Consider the following 25,747-nt stretch of genomic DNA (forward strand, 5'->3'; position numbering starts at 1 on the left):
CTTTTTGACATGTTTGGTATGAGCTATAAATCTTTTTGCTAACTGTTGTCACAGATTGTGAGAAAACTGATGCTTAAATTAGTGAAAAAAATAAAAATAAAACAAAGCTTGTTTACTAGCATCAGATTCAAAATAAGTGTATATTTTTCTAAAAAAATTAAAAAAAGCAATATTTTTTAGTTTCAACCCTTTGCCATTGTGGTGGTGTTCTATTTTCAATTAAAATATAGGATTTATTCAATTTGCAAATCCACACGTGGGTCTATATGCAATCCACTTTTTCTCCTGAGATATTATTTTTCCTCTTCTGTTTAAAATAACTTTGCAGAACTTTGTAGTTGAAAAAGATACCAAAAGCAGGTGAAAAATTACCATCAAAATGTTGTTGCTTGCTGGTAGCTAAGACATTTCGGGCTTGATTCACAAAGCGGTGCTAACTGTTAGCACGCCTGTGAAAACCCCCTTAGGACGTCTAAACAAGCTTTTCGCGCATAAAACTTTACGCGCGGAAAACTTTACGCGCGTACTGCACTGAGCGCAGGGCGCTCCGCACGAAGTGCCCATTAAAGCCTATGGGACTTAGCGCGCGTAAAACTTTGCGCGCACAAAGTTTTACGCGCGCAAAGTTAGCGCGCGATCTGATTGAGAACTCCGGTGCTAATCTACTTAGCACCCTGGTTAGCGCGTCTAAAGACTTTAGACGTGCTAAGTAGGTTAGCACTGCTTTGTGAATCAAGCCCTTCATTGACAAAGTGTGGGAATATCACCTGGGAGAAAAGTGAATTGCATATGGGGCCTTGTGTTTTTAATTCACAGAATACACCGCGACCCACCTTTTTTCGACATAGGGTTGTAGGTCCTGAAATGTTTGTGTTCAATGACACAGTGCAGTTGTGATAACTCCTTAAGATTCGCACCATCTAAAATACTTTATTAAGCTTCTTTTAAAAGGTTACAGCATCATAAAATCCATATATGGGTATCTGTAAGATGACGCACAGGCGTTTCGGGCCGTCCTCGGACCTTTCTCAAGTCATGGCAGACCCACCATGGGTGGGCGAATCTTAAGGAGTTATGTACAGTGTCTTGTGACTCCAGCACATCAAGTGACCATCGGTGCAGTGACTATTGTGGAACATAGACAGTGCAGTTGTGATGACATGTCAGGAAATGACATCAACCATTTTGATTTTTGTTTACTGTCATTAAATGAGTTCATAAATTATGTATGTTTTGCTGCTGTATATTACGGTACTTCAGCTTTTAATTATTAACTGCACTGGGTACTTCCATTTTTGAATAAGCTCTAAAATTCCTTGATCAGTCTGTGTACTGGATGCAGTGTTGTTCTGTTTGCTGCATTACATAATGTGTTTTTGGATAAGGCTTGTGTGTATATATAGATGCAAGCCACCTGGACTAAATTGTTGCTGCAAACATTTTTATGGCAGTGGCAGATACAGTAATAAGACTGATCGGACTTAAAACTTCTTAAAGTCTATTGTGTGGAAATGTGTCACCATGACTCATTCTGTCTGACTTGCCAATGAGGTTGTGCTGTGCTGTACTAATGTTTATGTATGTTGTTGTCCTGGAGAGACATACATTGCTGGAGGGGATATAGAAATGTTCAGTAGTCATTCTAGTGTCTCCAGCACTGAACGTCACAGGGAGGAACATTCTTTCTGCCACTTCTGCCGGCAGCAAGCAATGTTATCACTTTCAACATATAATAGCAGGATGAAAAGATTAATCCACCTCTTAATGGATTAGTACCTCCAAAAATTATGTTTCAATTCTAGATGGATCTTCTCCCTCTGGCACCTAACACTGTGACACATATGTGCAGTCATTTTGTTCCCCCAACACTTCTCTGCATTTCTCTGTAATATAAAACGATTGTTGAGGGGGGAAGGATCCCTCCACAAATGTGAACTGCGTTTTCCTTCAATGAGCGGTAAAATGAAAACTCTCTCATTGGTCAGTCAGGTCACATGACCATTCCAAAGCCAGAGTCTAACTAGTGGGAAGCCCAGGGAGGAGCACCGTTTTTGCCTAAAACTGCTTTTCCACTCCCCCCAACCCCACCGGTTTCATCCACCTCTAAGGGGACTATGAAGCAGGAGTGAACACCATCCTAAGGGAGGGGGGACAACAATGAGACTGTCAGTACACTGAGCTACTAACATATTGACACATCTGGTTTAATAGTTTTTGAACCACTTCTGGAATACTTTATAACCTTTCTTACTGGTATCCTCCTGATAATTTGTCCTCACCTTCCACATAAAGTAATACTGTAGAGTCACAGTTATCTGGAACTCAACTAACCACAGTCTCAACCAACCAGCAAAATGCAAAACTACAAAAGAAAAGAAATTCCCTCAAAAAACTGCACCACTCCAAAAATAACAATATATAATCCTCTTTATTCACAAAATCATAAAAACACTTAAAAACAAACCACCAGGATGGCCATGCAAGGAAACCTACAAATAAATAATCATATCAAATCATATCAAAATGGCACAATACATAGCAGCCAAATGGCTGGGTTTCCACACCACATGCTCAAACATAAAAAGCAATAATTGATCCTGTAATCAAATAGTGAATTTCATGGCTAGCCCTATCAAACCTTGATGGTAAGAAAAGACCAGCAGCATCAGCAATAAATAAGGTGCATAATTATCGTGCAAACAATATAACAAACAATGATAGCAATTCCTGTGTGAAAGTCCCAATAGGGAAAAGAAAAATGTGCAAAAGAGCAAAGAAAGGTGCAAAGTAGTGCAGAAGACAGTGTGTGAATACTGAGTGAAAGTGCTGGTGCATACGAGAAAGGGATCAAGCAGGGATGTGGGGCATGGCGTCCTATGGAAAACTGTCGCGATTCGCTGCTCAAATAGGTATGGTGGCTTCCTCTTGCCCAGAGGAAGCCGCCATACCTATTTGAGCGGTGAATCACGTGTTTATTTTGAGGGAGCTTCTGTTCTTTGTAGTTTTGCATGATTCCTATTGAGTTCCTTTCTGTACACTCAGCTATTATCATCCCAATATCGGTGGTGTGGTTTATGGTGCTTGCCCATTTTGTGTTTTTAGTACTAACCAACCAGCAAAAATCTCTGTCAGTTCTCAAAGTGGTGAAGGCCAACATCTTAGACTGTTCATGGTCTCTGAAAGACTGGGTTCCACGGCTTTCCCAAGGTTAATATACTTTCAATTTCTATATTTTAACATTTAGTACAGAGTTCATGGTGTGTACATAGAGTGGGGAATAGCACTGTGTTATCAAGGCCTATTTTTATCATTGAGTCTCAAGCAACCAGAAAGCACACTTATCCGGTGTGGTGTCAATATGGCCTAGGTCGTCTGTGTGCCCTAAGCGTCATTACGTAGCAATCATACTAGGCCCATATTACTCATGCACATGTGCAATAGAATGTTCAGTCTCCAAAACCGCTGATTTCAGAGACATTTGCAGTTGCCCTATAATATTGCGCTGTGCTGCCCTGCCCGGAAGCAGCGATGGAAACTCCAAAACGGACCGCACCATTCTCCATATGGCGCCATACGGAGTGCACCTTTCGCTGTATGCTCAACGGACTGCACCATTATTTTGCACTGCAGCAAGCAATAGCTGAGGAGTGTCCCACCACTTCCTGTCTCTTGGCTACAGCTTGCTGCAGTACTAAAGTAAATGTTCAGTCCATACGGCGATTAGTGCACCCCATACGGAGAAGACAGGGACAGCAGCACACTATTATAGGGCAACTGTGCAGGTCTCTGAAATCAGCTGTTTCGAGACTGAAAGTTTAGAAGTTCTATTGTGCATGAGTAACATGGCCCTAGCATGATGATGAATGATTGCTATAGCACATCGTGACGCTTAGGGCATGCCGACGATCTAGGCCATTTCAACACCGCACTGGCATGAACTGATCCCTGTCGGCATAACCAAGACTCTACTGTAGTGCTCTTACATTGAAAAGGTACATAAAATGAGGCTCTGATCAATAATGTGATGCACTTGCATTACCAGTACTGAATTAAATGTTTTAAAATACAAGCACATCACCATTATTGTACCCGTTAAAGAAAAAAAATCACTAGTTTCTACCCCATACATGGTGCCCATATCATATTTGAGAAATTACTCAAAATGTATTGATGAATTTAAAAATGACTTATAGGCTGGGCAATGAGGGTTATAAAGAATGGCTCCACCTGTGGATCTAGACCAGGCACGGGCAAACTTGGCCCTCCAGCTGTTAAGGAACTACAAATCCCACAATGCATTTGCCTTTATGAGTCATGACTGTGGCTGTCAGACTCCTGCAATGCATTGTGGGACTTGTAGTTCCTCAACAGCTGGAGGGCCAAGTTTGCCCATGCCTGATCTAGACCCAGCTCTACGAGTTTTATCTGTCAAGAGGCTGTGTAAGCTGTAAATGCTTACGGGTCATCAATGCTGTCATAGAGCTGCTGCAAGTTCCTACTCAGGGATTTTATGGAAGAACACTAATGGGCTAGTTGTTGCAGGAGCTGCAGTTGTAACCCTAAGGACTGGATCAGACCTACTATCGTCTTAATTTCATTACCTTTATCATGTGTTTGTCATTTTTCTGAAATCATCAATGCATCATTTTTTAATTTATTTTTTTCTTTAATTATAAGACAAATGACTTTGGCTGTTTGCATGATACATATTTATAGTATTGCACCTACCCTTATGTGCTAGTATCCTGTGCACTACAGTATAGATTTTGTGTTGGCAGCTGTGGCATTCTGCTAAGAACATGGCAGAAGTAGGCGCAAACCTTGATTTCCAAATCAATCCAAAGCGGATATCTGGGTCTATGTGGGCAAGGGTTGTCATTGTAGTTTACCCTTGCTTTTGGCCCTCCTTTTAGCTTGTTGGTATATGGAATGTGGTCCTGCACGCTGGGAAATCTATGTGCAAGGTGGGCCTGAAGGGGACACAGTAGCTATGGGAACAGAGTACTGATAATTGCTTCATCCTTGCTAACTGCTTTGTCATTTTGGCATGACCATATATTACAGTGTGTAGATGTGATATAAACCTGTGCATGATATGCTTTATTAGGAGCATTTTTGTAGTCGGATCATGTTGTACTATTTTTTTAAAAGGCTGTTCTTTATTTTAAAACTGTCAGACGATGAATTTATTAATCAGAATACTGTAAAATATGTGATGTATCAGCCTCTTGGCTTCGCTACAGACGTCGTAGCTTCTAGCTTCCTGTGAAGTTTTTACTTTTTGCTTCCTTACCCCTGTTAGAGCAAGCATTAGTCGTCAGCTGCAAGAATCATGATTCTCATGTGTCATTTTGAAATGACCCCGGGCACTTTGCTAATTTTCATTCAGCTATTGGTAAGGACAGCACTTGCAGGCTATTGTGTTTAACTTTAACCTCTTGGTTGCTGTATTCAATTGCATAAATGTTGTTCTTCATAGTAAAATATGACTTTCATTTTGTTTGTTCACACATGAAAGTTAGGTCAGTTTGTACATAAAGGGGACACCTAGAAGAAGTAACACAAAATGAAATCCGGTTGCTCATTTTACACTAGTAAAATATATAGATTTGCAAATTTACCTGACCATCTAAAATAAGGTTTTCAGCTTGTGAGTTTTACAAATACTGTACAGCCAAAGTTTGCAAATTCAGATGAGGAAATGTTACTAAAGCGTTAAAAATGGATGGCATCCAAAACTTTATTTTGTTTCATGTGCTGTCTTGAATGCCTAAAACCCCTGCTCCTATCACATCTGCTTCTGGAAGAGAATTATCTTTAGCTAATCTTCAGTGCACTGGATTTCCCCCTCCCTTCTCCTTGGTGTCATGTAGCAACGTTCCTCCTTGTTCCATTGTGGGGTTAAAGCATCCGACCTCATGAAGACATCTGGCAGAAGCTGTGGGTGTTGGCTGTGGCAGATTCTAGGTTCGTACCAGTCTCTACAAGGGAGCTGTCACGCCTGCTGATTTATCATTCCATAATGTCACGGGATATGGGATGTTGAAACTGTGGCTAGAATGTGAAATACCAAAAACATGAAGTTTATGATTTAGCGTCTGGGGAGGATCACTGCCGACCCTGTGTTCCTGACTTGTAGATGAGAGGCATGTGTGCCCCCAAGACCTCTGAGATGTCCAGGGGCATCTCTTCTAAAGCCATTCCTGTGTCTGGAATTGCACAAAAACAATTCTCCTCTTTCTTTCAAACCAGGGCACAAGATTTTAAGTGTTGAATTGGTATCCTCTTTTGTTTTCTTTAACAGGAAAACAGTCAATTACCTGTTGCACTTGGTTTTAAAACTGCACTTGCTAGGAACTACCCTGAAATGTGGTTGTATCAGAATGAGTTAATTCGCCAAGCACGACTGGGTCGTGCCCGGAATTGGGTTTGGCACCTTACACTTGCTCATAGTAAACACAGGAAGTACAAAATGACAAACATGCAGAGACAAAAGTGCAGAACAGTCCATAGTGCAATGTGAATACAAAAACAGGGGTATCGCTACATCCTGTCACAATCTAGAGGGTATTTTTTTTCTCTGGTTATTCTTGATGGACGAATGTAAATGAGACGCTGCCATGCTGACTTAGGTGTGACGCGATGTGACTGCTGTGCATTACTGGGGAACATCCACGGTAATCCCAGAATTCACATGCTACGTTTTCTTCGGTCATACCGCGGCTATGACATGCGGTGTGACTTTTCAGCTGCGGTGCAGTGGGATTGTTACAAATCGCTCGGCACCAGTCTGAAAGGACCCTTACGCACACTACATATACACATTAGATTTTCCTCAGCCCAAATGAACATTCCAGATTGTTTTTGTCAGAAATATGAAGTCCATACAGGATTTCCTTGATGTAGCTTCCTTCCTCTGTGGCAGTCCCCTGTAGGAAATTCATTAAGGTTCCAGTAGCATGGTGCCAGTAGCTTGTCTCCCCTTCCCATACCATAGAGCAGTACTCCCTTCTTATCCAGGGCTTAAAGATTGTTTCAGATGACAGAAGTTAAGTCTGTGTAACGATCGGTGTCTGCACACAGAGAGAATCTGATTATTGGTGATCTGCAGTATCACCAAGAATACAGATATATATACCTGATTATTAATGATCTGCAGAATCCCCAATAATACAGATATAGATACAGATATAGCTAACCTCTGGACACCTATGTAATGTGAGTGTTTGATGCAACAGTAATGACTTTGAGTGGGACCACCCGAGGAGCAGGTGGTCTTTGGCCGTATGGGAGTTACCTCCCTCAGATAAGTGCAGAGACCTTTCAGCAGCCTGAGACATCCAACGGGGTGAAGCCCCAGGCTGAATAGCAGAAAGGCCCTGAGGCTAAATGACACCTAGAAGGTGGGCGTGACGAGCAGGTCTGGAGACAAATCTCTCAATGGAGAGGGATAGCTCTCAAGGTCGGGCAGGCCAGGTCGGCAACACACGGGCAGATAAGGTACAGAGACAGAAGGCTGATTCGGAAACCAGGGGCAGGCAGGATTGGCGGCAGGATTGGCAACAGGATATCAGATATGTGTAGGTACCGAATAAGAAAGCAGAGGGATAGTCAAGAATGCAGTAGGTCATAACGGATATCAAACAATGCCTAGTCTTGAGTGTGAGGTCCGTGGTCTCGACACCCTGGAACTAGTCTGAAGTATAACACAATGATAACACAGAAGTGACCAGTCTGCGCGGCGGCTTCTCCGCAATCTCTTACAGTCTGTAGTGTACGTACCTTGAAGTCTCATTTCCATCAGGATCCCTTCCCAGTAGGGATGGCCCTGATTAGAACTCATGGAGAAACATGTGATCAGTTTGATCAGCTGATAGATTTGTAAGGTCCTGGTTTGCTGTGATGACTTCATGGTTTAACACATGACCAGGACCAGCAAATCAGAACCTTACAAATCTATCAGCTGATCAAACTGATCACATGCTTCTCCATGAGTTCTCCTAAGCAGGGCCATCCCTACTTCCCAGCAGACTGCTGTTCAGTTAGGATATCTGTGATTTTGTTTCTTACGCTAGCTGAGGTAAGCAGGGGGCATCCTGGCACATGCTGTACAATAAAGATTTTGCTTGTTTCCTGTTGGGTATAGTTAGTAATATAAAATCATTTCTAATTAAGGGGTGCTTCTATGCTTTCCATACAGGTTTTCAAATAGAGGTAACAATGGACCCCCTATGCCAGATAACTGAACTGTCATAACTTCACGTGTACCGTGAAGACAGCATAATGTACATATTTAAAGACAGTAATGCCTGAAAAGGATTGATAAACTTCTTATTGCTACTTAGCTTTACAGCACTATTACTCTTTCATAACTGTTCATTCTACAATTATGCATAGTAATTATTATATTTGATTTATAAAGCACCAACATTCCATGCTGCTGTACAAAGTAAGGAACAAACATGGGGTACATGATGATACAGACAATGTTATACACCAATATACAGAATACAGTATTGGTACAAAATACAGGATTGGTAATTGCAGTGACAAAAGTAACATGATGAATAAAATGTATAATGAATAGCAAGACACAAAATTAGAATACTGACATTTTCTTGTTGAATAGTCTTCAGCTAGGCCATATTTCTGCCTTGCTGTCTTGTGGCACAGTGTAGGGCCACACATGATGTGCATGTAGTTGGATAAACCACAAGAAGTGTGGAGTCCTTCAACTGCTAGGGCACGGTGGCATAGTGGTTAGTGCGCTCGCCTTGCAGTGCTGGGTCGAATCCCAGCCAGGTCAACATCTGCAAGGAGTTTGTATGTTCTCCCTGTGTCTGTGCGGTTTTCCTCTGGGCTCTCTGGTTTCCTCCAACATCCCAAAAACGTACTGATAAATTAATTCGCTTCCCCCTAAACTGGCCCTCGATTATAATACATGCACTACACATGATATAGACATATGACTATGGTAGGGACTAGATTGTGTGCTGTCCTCTGAGGGACAGTTAGTGACAAGACAATTTACTCTTTACAGTGCTGCGTAATATGTCGGCGCTATATAAATACCTAAATAAATAAACTGCTTTCTAACTGTGCTGCATCTGAAGTAGGTACATTAAATGTTTACAATAATTTTTTGTAGAAATTAGTCAGTGTTTGCCTATTGTAAAATCTTTCCTCACCCTGATTTACATTCTTAAATTTATCACAGGTGGCAGCATCTTTACTGATGGCAGGTGCATCACTGTGGAATGTATGTTTGTTGTTCTGAATTGGGCCGAAACTCTTGGTCCAAGTTACAAAATAACCCTCAGTGTTTTGAGAGAGATTTTGCAATCACAAGTGGGCGTCCAGCCTAATGCTGGGTACACACGTTGCGATTTCCCGCAGGATCGATTCGATTACTTCCAACATGAAAATGCAAAATCGACGGCTGCATCCATCGAAACCCGATCGAACATGTTGGAAATAATCGAATCGATCCAGCAAATTGAGCGGGAAATCGCAACGTGTGTACCCAGCATAAGGCAGATTGCAGCTTCTGAGCTGATGCCGGAAGAAGAGCGTGGCCAGAAAAGATTGGCAACTATCCCTTGTCGGCAATCTTCCAGGGCAACACGCGAGGGGGGAGAATGCAGAGGGAAGTCTCAGTAGGATCCTAAAAACCACAATTGGTAATTACTGAAAAGGTATACTTATGTTTTAGTAGCTGTGGATGGGTGATGGGGAGGCAGCTGTGGGCACCAGGGGTGCACGGCCTTACGACCGTTTCGCGGGGTAAAATGCAAAGCTTCTTCTTCTTCCTCAGAAGAAGCTTGGTGTTGAGCCCCCGATGAGTCCATGTGACGAAACGCGTTGGGCGGAGCTTGAGACGGCACACGGAGGAGCTTTGATGTCTATATCCAGGACACTGGAGTGTTTTTGAAATGCTGTTTTAACTTGGAGAAAATGTGAGTGTGATATCACAATTTTAAGTCCTATTAAAAGTCTTTTATTGCGCTATGGAGGCATGTGTCTAGTTTTAAAGGGGTATATCTATCGCTGTGGAGTGGAGGAAGGAAGTGGCTTTACCCATTTATGATCAAATACGTATCTGCTGTTTATGATTGAGCAGCCACCTGTTCTGGTGAGTGCAATCTATATTGGCACGTGGGTGACCCCATCGAGCATAGTTGCCTCTCGGCGTGGTGGAGTGATAATCACAGGGGAAGTTACCAGTGATCCATCCAACCCAGGGGACTTCACGGTGTGGTGGAGGTCTAGCTGGTCTTAATTTACTGCACTATTACTGATTTTTATTATTTGAGGGATATTGCCAGTCGGCTGGGATTTAGGATGAACAGATGTCCATGAAGAGGGATCGTGGTTATATTCCTTATGCTTTGAGGCTGTTTGTAGTTGAGCAGCATAATCATCTGGTGAGCGTTTGGTACTACTGATTGTAGGGGGTTATACAGTATAAGTACCATTGAAGGTGGAGGTGCGCATTCTATAAAAGCATACTACACTATTATGGCTATTGTTTTCTTTTATTTCTTTTCCTGAGGTGCATTAAAGTCATTGTGAAGTCTGAGACTGTCTACTGGACTGGAGATAATAATTCATACAGGACTATCCTTTATTGAACCGTTGTGAGCGCATACACCTTAGAAAGAAAATATCAGGTGACTATATGGTGTCTGCGAACCGGTGATAAATTATTCGATCAGAGACTGTGTGGAGGAGCGCAACATTTATATTGACTTTATATACCGGATTATAACCTGCAAATTTTGCCAGGTACACACTATGCAATTTCCTGTCAGATTGGCGGTCGATATTGATAATTTATGGCAGATCTGATCTGATTTCCAATCCCATTTTTCAGATCGATCTTTCAATCACTTCTATACAACATTTTAGAAAAACGATCGGAAATCAGATTGGACCTGTTGCGAATTATTGATTTGACCGTGAATCTGGAAATTGCATTGTGTGTACCAGGCATTACAGTCGTAGAAATCTATCGCCTGTTTAAACTGTCGATTCTCCATGAGCTTTGCTAAACACAAGCTACTAACAGAGAGGCTGGGAAGATGGTAGGGGTGTCTTATTTATACAGGAGAAGTTGAGCCGCTTTTTCTACAGGAACTACTGAACATTTTGACATGCATTTTTCATTTGCAAACTGTCATGTGGACAGTTTCAGCAACCCAGTTGGACTGCTGACATAGGGCTTAATTCACTAAGACAAATAGCACGCCTTATCAATGTTAGTAGGCCTTATCAAAGTTAGCACGCCTTATAAAAGTTAGCACGCCTTATCGGAGTAGCATAGCGAGCGATATGAACCCGCAGGGGCTCAGGGCAGAACGAGTGGAGATCTTGTTATTTCCAGTTAGTAGGCATAAGTTCGCTATGCTACTCTGATTAGGCGTGCTAACTTTAATAAGGCATGCTATTTGTCTTAGTGAATCAAGCCCATAGACAGCTTCGTATATTATTTGCCTGGTTTTAGGAGATTGACAAATTTACATATTACCAGACCTTTCTTTTTAAAAACAAATTGGTGAAAAGATCGTATTTTGAAGTGTTTGTTTGCCTTTGCATTTCTATATGAAATGTTACAGCAAAGCATCTAATTTTTTTTTAATAATGTGAAATATGCAGAATCTGTGAATTACTGGTATATTTGAGAATATTGCAGTATATTCTACAGGGATGCAGATATCCCCCCCCCCCCCCAAAAAAAAAAAAAATACAGAATAAAGGACTTAATCTTTGAAAGATCACAAGTGGCATGGTATAAACCTGACATTTTGCTTTAAGGTATTCCAGGGTTGAGTTTGAAATTGCTCTCTAAACCAGAGCTAATTGGATGTGGAGCATTGAATTTTGTTGTCTGGAAATTGTAGCATTAGTCAGAGTTCAACATTCTTCTTTGTCGGGGTCAATGATACAAGATCGTCTGTAGCATATAAACTATTGCTGCTGGTTTCCACTACTTTTTAATTATGGGTAGGTTTGAGTCTAGATCTGATGGGGGTGAGGGTGGGGGTTTATGTAGCTGTATTCATTTCATGACTGCTCCGTGTGTAATTCTGCTGACAACAGGGATAAGGCCACATCATAAAGTACCTTTTGGACTGGAATCAAATGTGGAGCAGTCACAGTCCACATGAGTTATGGATTACAAATTTTAAGTAATGTCCTTACATTATTGATGTCCATTACAAACCATTGCCTGCATGTGAAAGTAGACTCTGTTATAGAACATTTTCTGATTACCACCGGCAAAGTTGTTGTATGTTCCTAGCTTAACCTCTACATGACCAGGACTACCGCATACCCTGGTGAGCAGAGTGCATTTGTCAGATTTAGATTCAACTCATAACTTTTTAACTGCTTTGCTTAATAATATAAGTAGGGATAGGCTTTTGCTTTTGTTGAAAAGTTGTTTGAAAAATGTTTGAAGAAAAACTGAGAAATCATAGTTTCTCCTATAAAATGTTGCAGCAGTCATATTTATTAGCAGTAATGCCATAGATATTCTCATTTTTTTTCCTAGTCATATGTTCTGCTCAGTCTGTCTTTATGTGGTCTCTAAATAAGTTTTGCTAATATGCCTTTTAATGGATTCATGTTTCAGCCTCCACAATGGTAAAGCACCATTCTGCTACATGTGCTTTAAGTAAACCTAAGAAGAACGTAACAAAAGTAGTTATACTTAGCTGAGGTTTTTTTCAGCCCCCTGTAGTCCGTCAGCTCCCTTGATGTCCTTCCGGGCCTTTCCGCTTTGCTACAGAGAAGTGCGTGATCCAGACAGATTGCTGGCAGCTGTGCATGTGCTGTCCTGGGCTGCGCATCTCCTCCATTGCGCTGCCATGGATGGAAGCATTCTGTGTATGCTTAGTAAAAAATAAAAATGTGCATGCGCAGAATGCTCCCAGACACAGGAGTGATCGTGGAGTAGCACGGCCTTATCGGGACTGAAAGCGACACAATAGAGGGGACTGGAAAGACAAAGAGGAAGCTGACAGACTACAGGGACTGGAAGAAGCTCCAGGTGAGTAAAAAACCTTTTTGCTCCCTTCATCTCAAGTGCACTTTAAATTTACTGTAGTATTGTGTTTTGTAAACCTATTAGAAAAGTGCATTGATGTAAGTGATAATTTATTCATTTTATGTACTTTTTGTAAGTGTGTTTTTACTTAAAGAGAAACTGTAACCAAGAATTGACCTTCATCCCAATCAGAAGCTGATACTCCCTTTCCCGTGAGAAATCTATTCCTTTTGTCAAACGGATCATCAGGGGGCTCTTTATGGCTGATTTTGTGGTGAAACCCCTCCCACAGTGTGATGTCAGTGCCTCACAGCTCTGAGATCCTGACATCACACTGTGGGAGCCTTGTTACATTGTGGGAAATAACGGTTTCCAGCTGCCAAAAAAACAAGCAGCATCTCCTTCCAGTGACATCACCTGCCATGAGTAAAAATGTCACGATGTGATAAATGTCTGAATGTAAATCAGGGAGAGGAAAGATTTTACAATGAGCAAACACTGTCCTAATCATTTATACATAATTATTGTAAACATTAAGCACTTTTTTTATTACATTATTTTCACTGGAGTTCCTCTTTAAGTTAACTCTAGGCTTTGTCACAGACAAAGAAGTAAGTTTAGGGTATGCTCAGTAGAACAAACCCACGCATACTCAGTAGAACAAACTCACGTATGCATGTACGGCTTTTTCCTTTCTTTTCTCTAATATATTCTGTATACCCGTATATACTCGAGTATAAGCCAAGTTTTTGAGCCCAAAAATGTGGCCCAAAAGTGGGGGTCTCGGCTTATACTTGAGTCATCAGAAATTGGTGAATGAAAAAAAAAAAGCTACATGACGGCCCCCCGCTATGTGATTAATTCTGCGCACGGTGTAAGTGCCGTCAGACTGGGAAGATTTGCAGCTTTGAATTGTCTGAAGTGTGCTCTGTCTCCTCCCCCTGCCTCCTCCCTCGAGTGTGACAGTTGGGATCTTACCTGCAATTTCTGTATTGTTTCCAGCATATATAGTCCATCAAGCGTGCTGCCAGATCGAAACATGTTGCGGCTATAAGGTGCCCTTTGAGTCTCCTGAGTGTCCCCGTCCGGATCTGCAGAGTGGTGCACGTTTGCTTTCTCTCCCGGTCCGCTGCCAGGAGATCTCTGCAGCAGTCGCGTTTCTATGGCGCCATCTAGTGGTGCCTCGCTAACTGCACTAGAGATGGGACATCTACTATCTTCGGCTGCAAAGGTTTCCTGTCGGTGGTAAAGGAAGTGTGCATCATAATGGAATGGAAGCGGGCATCACTCTGCAGATTCTGACGGGGACACTCGTGAGACTCAAAGGACACCTTAAAGCCACAACACATTCCGATCTGACAGCGCACTTGATGGACTGAATACGCCTGAAACTATATAGACATTGCAGGTGAGATCCTAACTGCCACAATTGAGGGAGCCAGCGGGGGGAGGAGACACAGAGCACACTTCGGACACCTCAAAGCCGCAATACATTCAGGTCTGGCGGCACACTGGATGCCTGAATCAATATAGACACTGCAAGACGAGATCCTGATGGCCACACTCGAGGGAGGACTTCTGAAACTTCAGAGCTGCAAATCTTACCGGTCTGATGGCAGTATACGAAGTGACTTCTGCTATTGGCAGTGTGGACCGGCAATTATAAATACATCATAATGCTCTGTGCTGGGGGGAGGGTTTTACTATAATAATGGTAATACCTAAAACTATTACTGTTTCTTTGTTTCCTTATTTTAGAAATGTGGTACAGTCATCCCCAACACATGCCTATTTCACTCTGGTGGTGGTGGGGTAGGGGATGCAGGGGTACACTGCATTTACTCCCCCGGCTTATACTCGCGTCGATCATTTTTGTCTGGTTTTTTTTTAAGTTAAAGTTGGGGGTTCGGCTTATACTCGGGTCGGCTTATACTCGAGTATATACGGTAAGTACGAACAGCCACTCAAAAAGTTAAAAACATGCAATAGTGTAGGAAATCTAAGGAGAAGCAAATGATTTTTCATACCACTGTATGATCCATGGGTCTGTGCCAGGGCTGTGGAGTTGGAGTCGGAGTCGTGGAGTCGAGCAATTTTGGGTGCCTGGAGTCGAGTCGGGAAAAAATACTCCGACTCCTAATGAATTTGTAACTGTAATTAAAATAGAAAATATGATACATTTTCTATTTCTCAGATAATAGTCATTAAAAATAATGTATATATACACTATATATACCGTAATAGCTGTGCTTAGTCCACAAAAATGAAATAAACCAATCAAAATTAGTTACTTGTGCTGCTTCAATAAAGCAGTCCCCGTATTTTTAAGGTCAGATATACATATCTGATTGTGACTGTATATATGATGTGTACACAGGAATCTCTTATATATACTAAATAACATCTATGCTGTAAGAATAAAGCCTGATGTGTAGCTGTGTCACTAATAGAGATGGTCAACGAGATGGAAATAATTCTGCATTGATGCTGATTTATGCAAATGTATGCACTCCCTTTGCTGATGAAATCAAATAATTTGATTTGTTGTTAAAATTTGGTTTGGTGACTACAAATTAAAGGGTAACTGAGACGGATGAAAAGTAAAGTTTTATACATACCTGGGGCTTCCTCCAGCCCCCTTCAGTCTAATCAGTCCCTCGCTGTCCTCCACCACCCGGATCTTCTGCTATGAGTCCTGGTAATTCAGCCAGTCAGCGCTGTCCGGCCGCATGCCGCTCCCACAGCCAGGAACATTCTGCACCTGCGCAATAGTGCTGCACAGGTGTAGTATGCTCCTGGCGGTGGAGTGTGTGCATGCGCACTACGCCCGACTGGCTCAAGTACCTGGACTCATAGCAGAAGATCCAGGTGGTGGAGGAGGAGGACAACGAGGGACTGATTATCCTGAAGGCGGCTGGAGGAAGCACCAGGTATGTATAAAACTTTAATTTAATCTGTCTTAGGTTTACTTTGTTACACAGTAGTACTATACTCTACATATGCACTCCCCACAGAGCTGCAGGGAATCCACTGAGAATGCTGTGCACATTGAACACAGAGGTGTTGTCTGTTTACAATCTCCTCATTCCCCTGCAGAGTACCTGCACATCATTCTTACATGTACCCACACTTACATTGCCTAGGGCTTGATAGATGTTCTTTGTTCCGGTTTGTACCTTTTACAAGTACTCTTACCAAGGACTAGTTTTAGTCTAAAGGGAATAAATATAGTAGTCTACATATACTTCTCACTTCAGTTGTCTTGTAAAATTCCTAAGCGTTGGCAGTTAAGAGACGAATTTCATGTTACATACTTTTAATCAACAAAATTGTAATATGCAAATTAGAGGAGTCGAGGAGTCGGAGTCGGTGGAATCCTAAACTGAGGAGTCGGAGTCGGTGGATTTTTGGACCGACTCCACAGCCCTGGTCTGTGCTACTACTCCACTTTTTATACATACAGTACAATGTTCTTTTGTAGTACTGTAAAAATTAGTGAATAACAAATATGCATGGTCTGTTTATCGTTCAATTAAAGAGACTAACATTTTCAGCCTTCTTTCTTCTATCCTATAAGTTCCTAAACTTGTTCTAATGTGGTCTGGATTACTGCAACCTTTTCTAGTTGCACTGTCTCTGTAATGTATCTAATCTACTTTTCTTTGTCAAGCTTTGTCGACCCAGGTAGGAATGGGCTTCCTCTGTTGTAAGGAATACCATATATGCACACACCCTGCAGGCTCTGTGTTGTTTCTTTCTCACAGACAGCTTGTCTGTGTCATGCAGTTTGTGAGGCTGAGGGGGAAGGGAGCTGCCTGTCACATGCTGAGAAACTGTGAGAATCCCATGTTTTTTTGTTTGCAAACACTGCCTAAAACTGGCGATTAAAAGGCAGGATTGCGGCGGAAACGGCAAAGAGGGATCCAGGAGATCAGTGACTCGATTGGTATGTTTTTTATTGTACAAATCGTACAGTACAGATTCTCTTTAGACATGTACCTAAATGGCACAGTACATTCTGTTCTGACTGATCATGTACAGGAGAAACAAAAAACAAAAGAATGATTGTCAGTTATATAATTTATTCATTTTTTTCTTAAATTTACATTTTAATGGATTTTTGGTTTTAGTTGACTTTTTAATTTATATTTATCTTTTTGTTGTATGCAACAAACTAAACTCCTGCATACTTAAAGATCGACTGGCCGATCCAATAAATGTGATCAGTTGACAACAATCAGCCTCCCTCAGAAGCAGCTGTAGGCTGCGACCGCGCAAGGTGTCCTCCTGGGCTCCCTATTCGTTTCCTCCCAGTGGTAAGCTGACTTAATTCTACTGTGTTGCTGGTATTCACACTGCACAGGGCACGCAGTCATGTATAGATGGTTTGGACATTGATTGTTTGATTAATTTTTGTAGCTATATGATATGTGTTTTTGCATTTGTGTTTAGTATTTTTTTATCTATTTTGCACATATTTGTACACTGGTGTGTATGCGAACGCCCGCCCCGTTGGCTGAGGGGGACGTTGGCATGCACACAGATTCATTCTATATCCATCGATGTTCACAGCACGGAGCACTTTAAAGGGTTTTTTAGTCCAACCTTTGTGGTGTGTATGCGGACGCCCGCTCCCTTGGTTGGTGGGGACGTAGGCATGCACACAAATTTATTATTGAACCACTTATGTCTACAGCACTGAGCACTTTAGTTCACTTCGTATTATCCTTTCGATTGGTGAGGAACCAGATTATAATTTAATATTATCATGTATATGTATATTGATGTGTGATTACAATTGGATTTTGTCTGGGAGATTTTTTTAAAGGTTTTTTTTAATTGTTTTTATGTGTAGAATGAGCTTCTAATAAAATTACGTTTTTTCATTGGAGATTGGTGTGTTAAGTTACTCTAATTTTAGAGTTGTATCGATAGTATGTGGCTTTTGTTTCTTTTTGTGGGGTTCACAGCTGACAACAATCGATCAGGTCAACTAACGGGAAGGTAACACGTATGCAATCAGATTAATGGATCCGATTCATAACGTTTCCAAACAATCACATTTTTCATACTGGTCGATTGTTTGGGAAATTGGACCATTAATGTCCACATTTAGATAAAACTCCACCCACACAAGTGTAGACCAAAGAGAATCTGCAGATGCTCATAGCTGGAGAATCCACTGCAAGCCTTGAACCAATAGAAAGCTAGTCCATTTGCAAGGATTCAGTGACGCCAAGAGCTGCCCTGCCTGTCATATATTCATGTTGCCTTTTTACATTCATAATGTAATGGTCCCTAGGGGACTGATAAGTTGTGTACTCATGTATAATATATAGACTGCTAAAAGCACCAGGCAGACCTAACAGTCTAAACGCATATTAGCAAGTGTTAGCCTTTTTATCACAAATAAAAGTCAGATTTGCTGAACAACAGAATAGGTAGCAGTGAAATAAAGATGGACTGGTGGGCTAAAGCTGTGAAATGTTTAATAAACCTTAGCAACCAATGACAGTATTTACTGTAGTCAGATTGGCTAAAGGAAAAATCTAGGATATATATGAAAGAGATCCCCAGCTCGGCACATAGTAAGCCAGCAGGTACACATGACACCACCCATATAAAATGGGATTTTACCATTCCACATATCCACGGATAAGGCAGAAACCCCAGGACTGCATCAAGGCCAAGCTCATTCTGTGTCCCATGATAATCAAGTTGTAATCATGAATTTGGCATCCTACATCTTTTGGATGAAAACCTGAGAGCTGGCCTGAGTTTTCCTACTGAACCAGAGGCCTGAATCCCTCTGAATGTAGCTGACAGCAGGCAGGAAGCACCATAGGAATTCCAGTGTCACTTAACTCACTAGGCTAGTTCAGTCTATCAAGCATACAGAATAGATCAAATGTTATAAGCTCTTGGGGTAAGGATCACAAAACAGGGCTTATTTACAAAGAGGCTATTCCTTGGATAAATGCAGATATGTTTACCAAATTATTGACCTACATTTATTGTTATCGGGACACTTATAATTGACGCAGGTAAAATAACACACTTTTAGTGATCTTCACTAATGACAATGTCATTTTTTTCAGGATTTTTGTGTCAATCTCCACACTTCTGAAGTGCAGAACAGACTTGTTTGTGATTTTATAAGAATCAGTTTTGTTTTCAGTGCTGAATACCATAGGAAATAATGGAGAGCAGTGGTGTTTAAACAGCCTGGTTGCCATTTTTGCCTTTAATCAGCAATTTTCCGATAGCAGCTCATGGCCACAATGCAAGTCAGTAAAGGCACTGTTTGCCACTTTAAAACAGCCATGTGTGGGAACAACTTATGATTGATAGAGGAGAAGCAATGACTCTGGACTTCTTATTGAAGTGTGAGGGGTTTTTCTTTGCCACTTTGGGGGATATACTGCATTACATTTCTTCACTTTCCACGTTGATTACCAAACCTGTTTTTACTTTTTTACTTTACTGTGAAATAAGATTAGGGATCTGGTTTTGAAAAGTAACAAGAAAAGTGAAGAGCTAGTGCAACATTGGATTCTGCTATACAGAATGAAATTAGGCAATTTCACTTTCAGTCAGCATGTCATGTTTATCTGTTACCCCTGCCTGTTGTTCCTATTCTGGCTTCACATTTACTAGTGATCAGCATATTGTAAGTGAGGTGATTGTCCTTGAGGTAAGGTGGCTATACACTGTCCAAATTCAACTGGTAGATCCCTCTCTGACTGCCATCTGATCAGAGAGGGATCTATTACTGCCACACAGTTCATATAGATTTTTAATAGCTTTCAACTTGAAATCTAATAAGATTCTATGGTGCCGCCACAGTACAGGGCTTACTGCCAGGCCCACAAGTACCCCCCCCCCCCCCCCTGCATGTGAATATGGTCCCCTGGGGCCTATGTAGAGTGTTGGCGGCAGAGTGCCCTCACCTGTCCACCGGCGTGCTCTACCTGTGTTCTCTTTTCATCCATGCGGGGGCACCTGTACCCCGTGACCCGCCATCATGTACGTAGTCTCGTAACCTACATGCTGTTGGGTCATGTAGAGCAGGCAAACAAGTGGAAGCTGGAAACATGACACAGGAGGAGCCTGTCGGCGGACATATGAGTGTGCTCTGCTCTGCTACCAACACTCTGTACAGGCCCCACAGCGATATGTGCACAAAATACAGAGCTGCCAGTACAAGTTACTTCCTCTGCCCCGTGCCATCACCTGACCCCTCCCACCTCTTCCCTTCCTTCCTGCCTGTGAGCACAGGAATAGGTGATCAGAGTCTGCTGTATGTCCATAGGAAAAGACTGGCTAATGTCTCCTGACTAAAGCTGCACATTGCAATAACCCTTTTGATGGAGCTCTTTCCTAACCATTTTCTATTCAATCCAAAAAATGTGTTAAAAAGTTGGCTAAAATGTAGTTGTTACAAAGGTATGCAATATTTATCTTAGTTTCTTGTGTTTTTTTTATCCCCCCCCCCCCCTCATAGTGATGAAAGGTTCTGATATTTGTGGTGTTTATAAACCGGATTTGCTTTTGGTTACTCATTATGCCTTTTTTTTACTTTGTGCTGCTACGTTCCTGGATGTATTTTTATAAACAGCAGGTGAACATACAAAAAGACAGGACAGGGTGTAGGATAGAAAAATTTAAATGGCCTCCGTTGTCTTTTTATAAAAGTTATGAGCATGTAAAATCGTTTAAGATTGTAGATGTCACCCAGGAGGGCAGGATGATCAAAAACATTTTTGCAATGATGATGAATGAAGGACTGCTTGAGGTATTCATACCAGATCCCTGTGCGCCCGCCAAGCAGCCACCAGCATATAGAATGGAGTGCAAGCTGCTGTTAGCACGCTGTCCATCACAACTGTTTACTCTTGTAATGACAGCTTAACACATCTGGACTACATACTGCTTTTTGATCTGGACTAGCAGATGCTGTCCACCAGTATCAATGACAAAACCATGCTCAGGGTGAGGAGTTCAGAGCCTTCTATCTCAAGACACTGCTGTGCCAGGGACAGACTGCACTACAATATTTTTACTACTTTCATGCCGACTAAATATGTAAATGTGTGTATTTATGTCCTTGTTCACAGCCATGTTCTTGTATTGCTCCTGTATCTGGGCGAATGTCGTCTTGAGGTAGGCCTACACTGTACAATGTATGCTAGACTTGGGAAAACAATCAGCATTTCACTGATTATTATTATTTATATAGCGTCAACATCTTCTGTAGCTCTCTACATAGTACAAAACAACTTGGATACATGAGTTGTTCAGAACTCTGTACAATCCAAACATCCAGCAATACAAATACAGACCATGTTGATGTGTGGTTTGAGACCTCACCAATACTGGTGCATGTTCATATGAAACATTACATCAGAATAAAACACTAGTAGGAGGACTCTGCCCTTGTGAGCTCATAATCTATAGTGTAGTGGGTTGGAGACATTAGGGAAGGAGACACGGGTTAGCGGATGAGGCTGTAAACCTCCATTGCTACCTATAGCAAATTATAGGCTTGTCTGAACAGGAGTGCTTTAAAGGAAAGGTTTGATTATTTCCAGGATCAGAGCATGACTGACTGGTTGTGGGAGAGTGTTGCAGAGGAGAGGTGATGCTTGTGAGAAGTCCTGGATGCGGGAGTGAGAGGAGGTGGTTAGAGAACAAGAGTCTCCTGGGAGAAGCAAAGGTTCCAGGCGGGATGGTATCTGGGAATTAGTGGGGAAATGTAAAGAGATGTCAACTTATGAAGAGCTTTGTATGATCGGATGAGGAGTTTAAAGGGAACCTTAACTGAGAGGGATATGGATGTTTCCTTTTAAACAATACCAGTTGCCTTGCAGCCCTGCTGATCTCTTTAGCTGCAGTAGTGGATGAAACACACACCTGAAACAAGCATGCAGCTAATCCAGTCTGACTTTAGTCAGTGCACCTGATCTGGATGCTTGTTGAGGGGCTGTGGCTAAAAGTATGAGACACAGGATCAGCAGGAGAGTCAGGCAACTGGTATTATTTTAAAAGGGAAAATCCATATCCTTCTCAGTTTAGGTTCCCTTTAAACTGGATCCTTTGTGTAATAGGTAACCAATGGAGATTGGCAGAGAGGTGCTGCATTCAATGAGCGGGAGGTGAGATGGATGAGGTGGGCAGCAGAATTTAGTAGGGACTGGAGATGTGCTAGTTTGGTTTTTGGTAGACTGCAGAGTTTTTGAGATGGGTTGAAATAAGAGCTGAGTCCAGAGATTACCCCCAGACAGTGAACTTCAGGAGTTGAGGTTATTGGGATATTTTCTACATTGATGCTCACTATGGGTGGGAGAGCAGAGAAAATTGATCAGGAAATACCGCTGTGGACCACCCAAGATCACTCAGAATTCCGCAAATATCTGATCAAATAATAATTGTACAGTTTAGCGGAGTATTGCGCTGTAGAGAACTTAATCGTACACTGCCCACACACCTCAACATCTATTGATGGTTTATTCAAAAATCAAATGTGCCCAAGTTGCGTTTTTTTTTTTTCTTTTCATCACACCTGATGTATTAAAAATGATTTACATTACATGGCTATCTTTACACACTTGCTATTGATGACCCATATATAATAGATTTACCAATCTACTCAAATTGATCAAAGTTTAAATTGTGATCAGTTTCATTTGTGTCGACAAACTATTTTAAAATTGTAAGTTCACATTTGTTCTACTTTGATTTTATAAAAAGAAACATTTAGCTAAAATATTTGCATTTGCCCATCCTGTTGAATGCTTGAGTTGTACCATGTGTGGCCTTCTTGACCTTCCTGGCGGTAACCCCGAACGTAGTTCGGGGTAAGCCGCGCAGGAGGTTTTCTCAGGCCCTGCTGGGCCGATTTGAATAATTTTTTTTTTTGCTCGCTACATGATTAAAAAAAAAAAATAACTCAAAAAAATGGCTGCGCTGCCCCCTGGCGGTTTTTAACCTCATAAGGACCGCCCCCAGCCGATGGGCGGCAGCAAAGTCCGGGCCCAAACGACCGCAATACGCCCATCGGCGGGGGCGGCTGCAGGAGTGGCTATGCGGCGATCGCATCATTCGTGACGCGATCAGCCGCCGGGGACTGGCTCCGCCCACCGTTCGCTGTAACCCGCCGGCCGTTCGGAAGCGCCGGCGGGTTACTAGCACCCGGATCGCCGCTGACACATTGTATAATAGGCTTTGTAATGTATACAAAGCCTATTATACTGGCTGCCTCCTGCCCTGGTGGTCCCAGTGTCCGAGGGACCACCAGGGCAGGCTGCAGCCACCCTAGTCTGCACCCAAGCACACTGATTTGCCCCCCCCCTGCCCCCTGATCGCCCACAGCACCCCTCAGACCCCCCCCCCCCGCCCACCCCCCAGACCACTGTTTGCACCCAGTCACCCCCCTAATCACCCATCAATCACTCCCTGTCACTATCTGTCAACGCTATTTTTTTTTATCCACCGCCCCTGCCCACTGCCCCCTCCTGATCACCCCCCCACCCCTCAGATTCTCCCCAGACCCCCCCCCCCAGACCCCTCCCCCTGTGTACTGTATGCATCTATCCCCCCTGATCGCCTGTCAATCACCTGTCAATCACCCCCTGTCACTGCCACCCATCAATCAGCCCCTAACCTTCCCCTTGCGGGCAATCTGATCACCCACCCACACCAATAGATCGCCCGCAGGTCCGACATCAGATCACCTCCCAAGTGCAGTGTTTACATCTCTTCTCTCCTCTAAACCCCCACTAATTACCCATCAATCACCCATCAATCACCCCCTATCACCACTTGTCACTGTTACCCATCAGATTAGACCCTAATCTGCCCCTTGCGGGCACCCAATCACCCGCCCACACGCTCAGATTGCCCTCAGACCCCCCCTTATCAATTCGCCAGTGCAATATTTACATCTGTTATTCCCTGTAATAACCCACTGATCACCTGTCAATCACCCCCTGTCACTGCCACCCATCAATCACCTCCTGTCACTGCCACCCATCAATCAGCCCCTAACCTGCCCCTTGCGGGCAATCTGATCACCCACCCACACCAATAGATCACCTGCAGGTCCGACATCAGATCACCTCCCAAGTGCAGTGTTTACATCTCTTCTCTCCTCTAAACACCCACTAATTACCCATCCATCACCCCCTATCACCACCTGTCACTGTTACCCATCAGATTAGACCCTAATCTGCCCCTAGGGCACCCAATCACCCGCCCACACCTCAGAACGCCCTCAGAGCCCAGCCCTGATCACCTCGCCAGTGCATTGCTTGCATCTATTTCCCCCCTCTAATCACACCTTGAGACACCCATCAATCACCTCCTGTCACCCCCTAGCACACCTACCCATCAGATCAGGCCCTAATTTGCCCCGTGTGGGCTCCTGATCACTCGGCCAAACCCTCAGATCCCCCTCAGACCCCCTTCCGATCACCTCCCCAGTGCATTGATTGCATCTATTTTCCCCTCTAACTACCCCCTGAGACACCCATCAATCACCTCCTGTCACCCCCCTAGCACTCCTATCCATCAGATCAGGCCCAATACATCCTGTCATCTAAGAGGCCACCCTGCTTATGACTGGTTCCACAAAATTGGCCCCCTCATAGACCACCTGTCATCAAAATTTGCAGATGCTTATACCCCTGAACAATCATTTTGAGAAATTTGGTTTCCAGACTACTCACAGTTTTGGGCCCGTAAAATGCCAGGGCAGTATATGAACCCCACAAGTGACCCCATTTTAGAAAGAAGACACCCCAAGGTATTCTGTTAGGTGTATGATGAGTTCATAGAAGATTTTATTTTTTGTCAAAAGTTAGCGGAAATTGGATTTTTATTGTTTTTTTCACAAAGTGTCATTTTTCACTAACTTGTGACAAAAAATAAAATCTTCTATGAACTCACCATACCCCTAACGGAATACCTTGGGGTGTCTTCTTTCTAAAATGGGGTCACTTGTGGGGTTCCTATACTGCCCTGGCATTTTAGGGGCCCTAAACCGTGAGGAGTAGTCTAGAAAACAAATGCCTCAAAATGAACTGTGAATAGGACGTTGGGCCCCTTAGCGCACCTAGGCTGCAAAAAAGTGTCACACGTGGTATCGCCATACTCAGGAGAAGTAGTATAATGTGTTTTGTGGTGTATTTTTACACATACCCATGCTGGGTGGGAGAAATCTCTCTGTAAATGGACAATTGTGTAAAAAAAATCAAAAATGTGTCATTTACAGAGATATTTCTCCCACCCAGCATGGTTATATGTAAAAATACACCACAAAACACATTATACTACTTCTTCTGAGTACGGCGATACCACATGTGTGACACTTTTTTGCAGCCTAACTGTGCTAAGGGGCCCAAAGTCCAATGAGTACCTTTAGGATTTCACAGGTCATTTTGAGACATTTGGGTTCAAGACTACTCCTCACGGTTTAGGGCCCCTAAAATGCCAGGGCAGTATAGGAACCCCACAAGTGACCCCATTTTAGAAAGAAGACACCCCAAGGTATTCTGTTAGGTGTATTATGAGTTCATAGAAGATTTTATTTTTTGTCACAAGTTAGCGGAAAATGACACTTTGTGAAAAAAAAACAAAATCAATTTCCGCTAACTTGTGACAAAAAAAAAAAATCTTCTATGAACTCACCATACTCCTAAC

General features: G+C 42.5%; 1 protein-coding gene across 5 annotated transcripts in view; it reads left to right on the forward strand.

Moving 5' to 3' along the window:
- Positions 1-25,747, forward strand: part of BNC1 (basonuclin zinc finger protein 1) — a 218,490-nt gene that overhangs the window by 42,872 nt on the left and 149,871 nt on the right. The window lies entirely within an intron of this gene.

This window comes from Hyperolius riggenbachi, chromosome 3, assembly GCF_040937935.1.
Source record: "Hyperolius riggenbachi isolate aHypRig1 chromosome 3, aHypRig1.pri, whole genome shotgun sequence".
Taxonomy (NCBI): Eukaryota; Metazoa; Chordata; class Amphibia; order Anura; family Hyperoliidae; genus Hyperolius; species Hyperolius riggenbachi.